General features: G+C 42.0%; 1 non-coding gene across 1 annotated transcript; it reads right to left on the bottom strand.

Moving 5' to 3' along the window:
• Positions 1-1,651: 1,651 nt before the first annotated feature.
• Positions 1,652-1,755, bottom strand: LOC127748048 (small nucleolar RNA R71). The gene has a single exon (XR_008009991.1). It is a non-coding gene; the product is annotated as a small nucleolar RNA R71 (small nucleolar RNA).
• Positions 1,756-8,698: the final 6,943 nt, after the last annotated feature.

Below are 8,698 nucleotides of genomic sequence, written 5' to 3'. Positions count from 1 at the left end.
TTGGGATTTAAATTGAGGAATTTTAACTAATAAAAATAAGAGGCCTTGACTGGGAATTGATTGGTTAGAATCTCTATCATTGATGGTGTGATTGTAAGATTAATTTATAATTAATAGTTGTTCTGTTTGGTTATCCCTTACTAGGTAAGAGAAAGTCAAACAAGTGGAAATGCCAGATCTGTTCACAAGTTGCAACCCACTTAGTTCAAAGGGATTGGCGTCGGTGACAGGATAGCAATCCAACATTCAACCCAGTTACAAATTTTTCTTTCAATCCTTCCAACTCAAGAGTTCCTTTTAATCAACTCCCCATCAAGTAATGAAACTACTCACGCATTGTAAATAAAGAATCCATGGCACATGAAAGGGAATTAAAAGAAGACATGATTATTGGAATGGAATTTAAATTAAAAAGAAATAATCCTTGCATTAATTAATCATAAAAATATCTGAATGACAAAATTGAACATAACAAAGAACATGGAAGAATAAAACCAAGTTAAGAGAACAAACTAGAGTGATGAAGTCTTGATAAGGAAAATAACTCTTCTCAATGTTCCAATGCTAAGATCAATTGAAAATTAAAATTCTTAAAACTAGAGAGAAAAAAACCTAAGAGAGTTAAAAACTAGATCTAAACTACTTAATGAATGTTTTCTCTATTGTTTCTGCATATTCTCTGACTCTGGTCTGCTGTTCCGGGCCGAAAACTGGGCCGAAATAGGGTCCAAAATTGCTGGTTTCAGATTCTGCAGTTTATGCAGATCGCGCATGTCACGCGATCGCGTCGTACATGCGGATGCGTCGTTGGCTCTTTTCCTCTTCACGCGGTCGCGTCGTCCACGCTTCCACGTTGCTTGTGCTTTCTTTTCCTCTTCACGCGTTCGCGTCGTCCACGCTACCGCGTTGCTTGTGCTTTCCAATCCGCGCGGCCGCGCAAGCCATGCTTCCGCGTCACTGCAATTTGCGCTCCTTCGCGCGGTCGCGTGAGCCATGCGACCGCGTCACTTTTCGCTGGTTATCTCCTCAAACTCTTGTGTTCCTTCCATTTTTGCTAGCTTCCTCTCCAATCTCCGTCTCATTCATGCCCTATAAAGCCTGAAACGCTTGACACACAGATTACGACATCGAATGGAATAAAGGAGAATTAAAATTAAATAATTAAAGTCTCTGGGAAGCAATTTTCAAACATGTAATAAATTCAGGAAGGAAATCTAAATGCATGCTAAATTGATGAATAAGTGGGTAAGGATCACGACAAAACCACACAATTAAACACAATATAAACTATAAAATAATGGTTTATCAACCAACTTCCAACTTTTATGGAAGAAGCATCTCAATTCCTGCCATTGGAGCAAACAACTTTGAGCTTAAGCCTCAATTAGTTTCTCTATTGTAGCAAAACTGCAAGTTTCATGGACTTCCATCAGAAGGTCCTCATCAGTTCTTATCTGAATTCTTGCAGATCTGTGATACTGTTAAGACCAATGGGGTTGATCCCGAGGTTTACATACTTTTCCTTTTTCCCTTTGCTGTAAAAGACAGAGCTAGGACATGGTTGGACTTACAACCTAGAGAAAGCCTGAACTCTTGGGACAAGCTGGTCAATGCTTTATTGACTAAATTCTTTCCACCTCAAAAGATAAGTAAGCTCAGAGTGGACATCCAAACCTTCGGACAAAAGGAAGGTGAATCCCTCAATGAAGCTTGGGAAAGATACAAGCAATTAACCAGAAGGTGTCCTTCTGACATGTTTCCAGAATGGAGCATCATATGTATATTCTATGATGGTCTATCTGAATTGTCAAAGATGTTATTGGATCACTGTGATGGTGGATCCCTTCATCTGAAAACACCTGCAGAAGCCCAGGAACTCATTGAGATGGTTGCAAATAACTAGTTCATGTACACTTCTGAAAGGAATCCTATGAATAATGGGGCGACTCAGAAGAAATGAGTTTTTAGGATTGATACTCTGAATGCCATATTGGCTCAGAACAAAATATTGACTCAGCAAGTCAATATGATTTATTAGAATCAGACTGGATTACAAGCTGCATCCGACAGTGCTAAAGAATCCTCTACTAAAGGAGAAGCTTATGACCCTGAGAATCCTGCAATGGAAGAGGTGAATTACATGGGAGAATCCTATGGAAATACCTATAATCTTTCATGGAGAAATCATCCAAATTTCTCATGGAAGGATCAACAGAAGCCTCAATAAGTCTTCAATAACAATGATGGTGGGAGAAACAGGTTTGGCAACAGCAAACATTTCCCATCATCTTCTCAGCAATAGACAGATAATTCTGAGCAGAGCCTCTCTGGCTTAGCAAACATAGTCTTTGATCTATCTAAGGCCACTCTCAGTTTCATGACTGAGGCACGATCCTCCATCAGAAATTTGGAGGCACAAGTGGGTCAGCTGAGTAAAAGAGTTACTGAAACTCCTCCTAGTACTCTCCCAAGCAATACAGAAATGAATTCAAAAAGAGAGTGCAAGGTTATTTACACGTCCAACATGGCCGAACCTGTAGAGGAGGGAAAGGCAGTGATTCCCAGTGAGGAAGACCTTCTGGGACGTCCACTGGCCAACAAGGAGTTCCCTATTGAGGAACCAAAGGAGTCTGAGGCTCATCTAGAGACGATAGAGATTCCACTGAACTTCCTATTACCATTCATAAGCTCTGATGAGTATTCTTTCTCTGAAAAAGATAAAGTTATTACTGAAGAGTAAGTTGCTCAGTATCTAGGAGCAATCATGAAGCTGAATGCCAAATTATTTGGTAATGAGACTTGGGAGGATGAACCTCCATTGCTCATCAGTGAACTAAATGCATTGGTTCAACTGAAGTTGCCTCAGAAGAAAGAGGATCCCGGAAGGTTCTTAATACCTTGCAATATAGGCACTATGACCTTTGAGAAGGCTTTGTGTGACCTAGGGTCAAGTGTAAACCTCCGCCACTCTCTGTAATGGAGAAACTAGGGATCTTTGAGGTACAAGCTGTAAGAATCTCACTAGAGATGGCAAACAAATCAAAGAAACAAGCTTATGGACTTGTAGAGAATGTCTTGGTAAAGGTTGAAGGCTTTTACATCCCTGCTGACTTCATGATCCTAGACACTGGGAAGAATGAGGATGAATCCATCATCCTTGTAAGACCCTTCCTTGCCACAGCAAAAGTTATGATTGATGTAGACAGAGGAGAGTTAGTCCTTCAAGTGAATAAGGACTATCTTGTGTTTAAGGCTCAAGGATTTTCCTCTGTAAACATAGAGAAGAAGCATGAACAGTTTCATCCAATTCTCTCCATGCAGAGTCAAGCAAAGCCTCCACATCCAAACTCTAAGTTTGGTGTTGGGAGGCCACAATCATGCTCTGAGCATCTGTGAAGCTCTGTAAGAGCTTCCTGTCAAGCTATTGACATTAAAGAAGTGCTTATTGGGAGGCAACCTAATTTTATTTATCTATATTAATTACTCTTTCATTTTGTTTTCCATTGTTATTTTATGTTTTTTTTAGGATGATAATTATGTGGAGTCACAAAAACAACTGCAAAAATTAAAGCAAAATAAAAAACAGCATAAAAAATAGCACACTCTGGAGGACGAGCTTACTTGCGTTTAAACACCAGTAAGGATACCAAAATGGGCATTTAACGCCCAGCCTGGCACCATTCTGGGTGTTAAACGTAAAAACTGGCAGGCAAACTGGCGTTTAAACACTAGTAAAGGAAGAAAAATGGGCGTTTAAATGCCCAGCCTGGCACCATTCTGGGCGTTAAACGCTAGAACTGGCAGGCAGACTAGTGTTTAAACGCCAGAAAAGGGCAGCAGACCGGCGTTTAACGCTAGAAATGCCACACAGAGGGTGTTTGAAAGCCAGAAAGGTGCAGGGATGAGAAATCCTTGACACCTTAGGATCTGTGAACCCCAGAGGATCCCCACCTACCCCACCTCACTCTTGCTCTTCTTCACACCTTTCTATAACACTATTTCCCATCATACAACCCACCTACCCCCACCCACTCAAATTCAAACCATTTACCTCCCAAACCGAACCCTTACCCTATAAATACCCCTCTTCACTCCTTCATTTTCACACATATCCAACATTTCATACCCCCCTTGGCTGAACCACTCCTACACTTCCATTTCCTCCATTTCTTCTTCTTCTCCTTTCTATCTTCTTTTGCTCGAGGACGAGCAAATCTTTTAAGTTTGGTGTGGAAAAAGCGTTGCTTTTCTATTTTCCATAACCACTAATGCCACCTAAGGCTGGAGAAACCTTTTGGAAGAGGAAAAGGGAAGGCAGTTGCTTCCACCTCCAACTCATAAGAGATGGAGAGATTCATCTCAAGAGCCCATCACTAAAAAGAGGATGGAGCTAACAAGAGAGCCCACTCATGGACCTCAATAAGAGCTTGAGGAAGTCCCTCATCAAGAAATCCCTAAGATGCCTCAAGGGATGCAGTTTTCTCCACACAACTATTGGGAACAACTCAACACCTCTTTAGGGGATTTGAGTTCCAACATGGAGCAACTAAGGATGGAGCACCAAGAGCATTCCATTATCCTCCATGAAATTAGAGAGGACCAAAGAGCCATGAGAGAAGAGCAACAAAGGCAAGGAAGAGACATTGAGGAGCTCAAGCACTCCATAGGATCTTCAAGAGGAAGAACTAGCCGCCATCACTAAGGTGGACCTGTTCTTTAATTTCCTTGCTCTTATTTTTCTGTTTTTCGGTTTATATGCTTTATGTTTTGTCTATGTTTATGTCTTTATTACATGATCATTAGTGTCTAGTGTCTATGCCTTGACGCTATGAATGTCCCATGAATCCTTCACCTTTCCTAAATGAAAAATGTTTCTAATTGCAAAATAACAAGAAGTACATGTGTTCCGATGGTTACCTGAAACTATAGGTCGATCTCGGTCGAGATCTTCTATATTGGTCGGAGCCGACATACCCGGCAGGTGTATAGCGGCCGGAGCTGGTGTGTCCGACTTGTGGAACTGAGAATGCTGCTAATCTTTTGTCACCGAAGGGTGGGGGTACCTGCAAGGGACTCCGATGATTAAGTTAGCAAGGGTATTAAGCAGGTATTGAGTATAATCAGAGTATGAGTTATACCTGAGTGCTCCAGTGTATTTATAATGGTGAGATGTGACCTTCTTCGGATAAGATAAGTTAGTTATCTTATCTTATCTTATCTTTTGTCGAGGTCAGCTTATCTTCCATGGAACTGCCCTTATCTCTATAGGCTTGGGCTGCCTTTGGATCGGGGTCGTATTCCTTAAGTTGGGCCCTTCTTTGGGTTTTCCTATCGATTTGACCGAGTTCTTTACGAAGAAGTCGGTCCGCTTGACCTAAAGAGGTCGGTTGCTTTGCTACTGAACATCCCGGCTTCGGACAGCTCGACACATGATATGAATAGTGCCCCTGCTTGAGCTCGGTCTTCTTTTTTGAGGTCGAGTCCTTGACTTCAGTCCTTCTCTAGTGAAGCCGAACTCAAGCATTTTGTCGATTCCTTTGTAGAAGCTTTCTGAATGTGGAACGTTTTTCTATAAAGTACGTGCTTTTATATCAGCGCTTTGAGAACGTGCGAGGGTTTAATACCTTCATTAATTGGTATTAATTGCCCCGTTTTTCCTTGTGGCCTTTTATTTTGAATTTGCGATCAGAAAACGGTTTCCCTTCTTCGCTCCTCTTCGTAACTTCTCCCTTTTTTCTCTCGCTCTCTGTCTTTCGCCCACATTTTGCTTTTCTTGCATTGCAGCGTCGTTCAGTGATCGGTGATTCCGTCCCTCCATCTCCAATTTTTCTAAAGCTTCCTGCTTTTTTCCAGGTTGGTTCCATTTTCTTTTCATTTTGCTTTGTCTTTAATTCTCTGGTAAATTGTTGATATTTTCTTGAATGTCGAAAAAGTTTGAACCTTTCTTATGATCTTGTGTTTTCTTGTCGCTGTAATGTGTTTTTTCTTCTTTGCGTATTCCTGGTGTTTCTTCTTTGCGGTTTCCCAGGGGTTTGCATGTTCTATTGTTGCTTCTGGCTGTTATTTTTGGAAAAATTGTTTCTTGCTCCTTGTTGCTGTGCCCTAGTTGGGAGATAATGATACCTATAGTTTGCTTTTTGCTTGGAGTGCATTTTCTTGACTTCCTCTTGATATTTTTTTAGGGTTTTTGCTTGAGTCTAGAAAAGGTTATGTTTTTGACGATTTTCTGTTTGGTGTTGTTGACAATGCTCTTTGTTGATAGACTGTAGAAAGATAATGGCTTTGATGATTTTTGTGTTTCTACTTTCCTTTTTCGAAATGCTTTGTTTGTTTGAAGTCCTCTTTTCTTGTTTGAGAGATGCTGGGATGCGAGCTGTCGATTTTTCCTGAAAACCTTGCTTTGTTACTGCCTCTAAAGGATGCCCCAGGACTTTGGTTTGAGTCTTGGGGTTTTCCTTTTCTGTTTGTTCGCCTGTGTCGCATTAATCGAGTTGTTTTGTCCTTCGTCCGAGATGTTTTTAGTAATCCCATCTTTTTTTTCTTATTGTAGGATTAGTTGGCCTCATGTCTTCTTGCAATAACATTGTAGAGATGTCTTCCAGAGTTCCTGAGGGGATGTCCGATTGGCTGGACTCCCTTGTCTTGATGTGTGTCTCTGTTATGGATGCTGAATTTTGCGTAGAGCTGAGGAAGCGTCATAGGATCTGTGGTAATAGTGCCCGGGAGATGGATTATGAGCTTGTCGCCCCTGATTCTGATGAAAGGGTTTGTTTTCCTACCTCCATCGAGGGAGAGCGTCCCTTCTTCTATGCCTATGAATATTTCTTCAGTCAGTTGGACATTACTTTTCCTTTTACTGCTTTCGAGACCGACCTATTGTGGTCGTGTAACATTGCCCCATCCCAGCTTCACCTGAATTCCTGGGGTTTTGTCAAGATCTTTCAGCTACTTTGCCAAGAGTTAGGCGTAACACCTTCTCAGACTCTTTTCCTTTATCTGTTTGTTTCTGCCAAGCCTGGTGGTTCTTCAAAAAAGAAAGCTTCCTGGGTTTCTTTCAGGTCTGCCCAGGGCCATAAAGTTTTCTCCATGTATGACGAGTCCTTTAAGGATTTTAAGAATTACTTCTTTAGAGTTCGTGCTGTTGAGGGGGCCCGCCCCTTTTTTCTTGATGAAAATGATGAGCCTTCTTTCCCTCTAGAGTGGCAGAAGGATGTGAGAGTGTCTCGGTATACATGGGAGATGCTTGACGAGGTTGAGCGTGCTTTTGTTGTTGTTCTTGAGGATTTATGGGGGAACCACCCCATCTTGATACAAAAAGGTTTTTGAATGACCCGTCCTTGGTTCGGACTGTTTTGGGTATTTGTCTGACTTGTTTTTGTACTTGTTTTCTTAGTTTTGCTTCCTCTTCTTGTGATTGTAACCCTTTACTATGGCTGATTCTGTATTTGCAGAGATGTCTAAAAACAAGGACTCCATGAAGGCCTTAAAAAAGGCAAAGAAGGCAGCTGCTGCTCAAAACATTTCGGCCAAGGTGGCCGGAGAGGGATCTTCTCAGGTTCCAGTGAATCCTCCTGTGCCGAGTTCTCCCGGGCCGAGGAAAGCAATTCCTATTCCTTGGGTTCGTCTGGTCGATCCTCCACAGACTTCTGCCACTGCTTCTGGTGCTCCTCCCTTAAAAAAGCAAAAAATGTCTGAGCCCTTTAACCTGGATGCCCCGAATTTTGATGCTGTCGAGTTTGTTGACCAGCAAATTGCCCCCTATGGTGGGCTCTCCATGGATGATGTGTCTCTTCTTCAGCATCTGAAGTTTATCACCAAATGTAGTATGAAAATGGCACATATGGGTGCGGCTATTTTCCGAACTGTTCAGGGGATCCCGATTCATGCCACAAAATCCTTCATGGAGGAGGCCAAATCAGAATTTGATCGGATCAAGGGTCTGAAGGAGGAGTTGGAGGTGAAGTTGCGAAGGTAGAGAAGGAACTGGAGGGTGAGATGGCCAGCTCTATTGCCTTGGCTGCTTCTTTGAAGTTGGCTGAGAACATGGCACTGAAGCACAAGGATAGCTATGTCTCAGCTTATAAAGAGTTGGTGCACCTCCAGGATGATTTGGAAACTGCTCGGGTTGATTATACCGAGCTTCAAGGTCACCTTGTGGGCAGCGTGACTGCTGCCTCTGAGAACCTGATGGAGAAGTTCCGGATTGTTGCTCCTGATGCCGATTTGACTCTCGTTAGTCTTGATAACGTAGTAAAGGATGGCAAGATTGTCCCAGATGATCCCGATGATGATGTTAACCCCCCCCAGTGCCTTCTATCAAGGTGTCGACCTCCTCGATTCCTCTAGTTATGTCTTATCCGGATTGCCAGATTCTGAACCGGGGTGATAGAACTGTAGATGCTGTGCCTATTCAGACTCGTCCTCCTTCTCCCCGTACTGATGCTGCCGGGAAGGCTTCCGATCTTTGCTGATCTTCTTTTTAAGTATTTGTGTAAATAGCATGGTTTTGGGCTTTTGAACTATTTTATTGTTTTGTTTAACTGCTGACGCTTTTTAGTTGCCTGCCTGGACACTTTTACTTTGAAACACAAAAGTAGCTTTCTGAGGTAGAATTTGGTAGCCTCTTGAAGCTTTATTATACTATTGGTGGACAAAATTATGATCCTCAAAATTTGTCTCTTTGTATTTGTATGAAATA

The sequence above is a fragment of the Arachis duranensis genome, chromosome 5 (genome assembly GCF_000817695.3).
Source record: "Arachis duranensis cultivar V14167 chromosome 5, aradu.V14167.gnm2.J7QH, whole genome shotgun sequence".
Classification (NCBI taxonomy): Eukaryota; Viridiplantae; Streptophyta; class Magnoliopsida; order Fabales; family Fabaceae; genus Arachis; species Arachis duranensis.
Note: the sequence above shows the minus strand (reverse complement) of the source record. Positions and strands in the feature narration are given on the sequence as shown.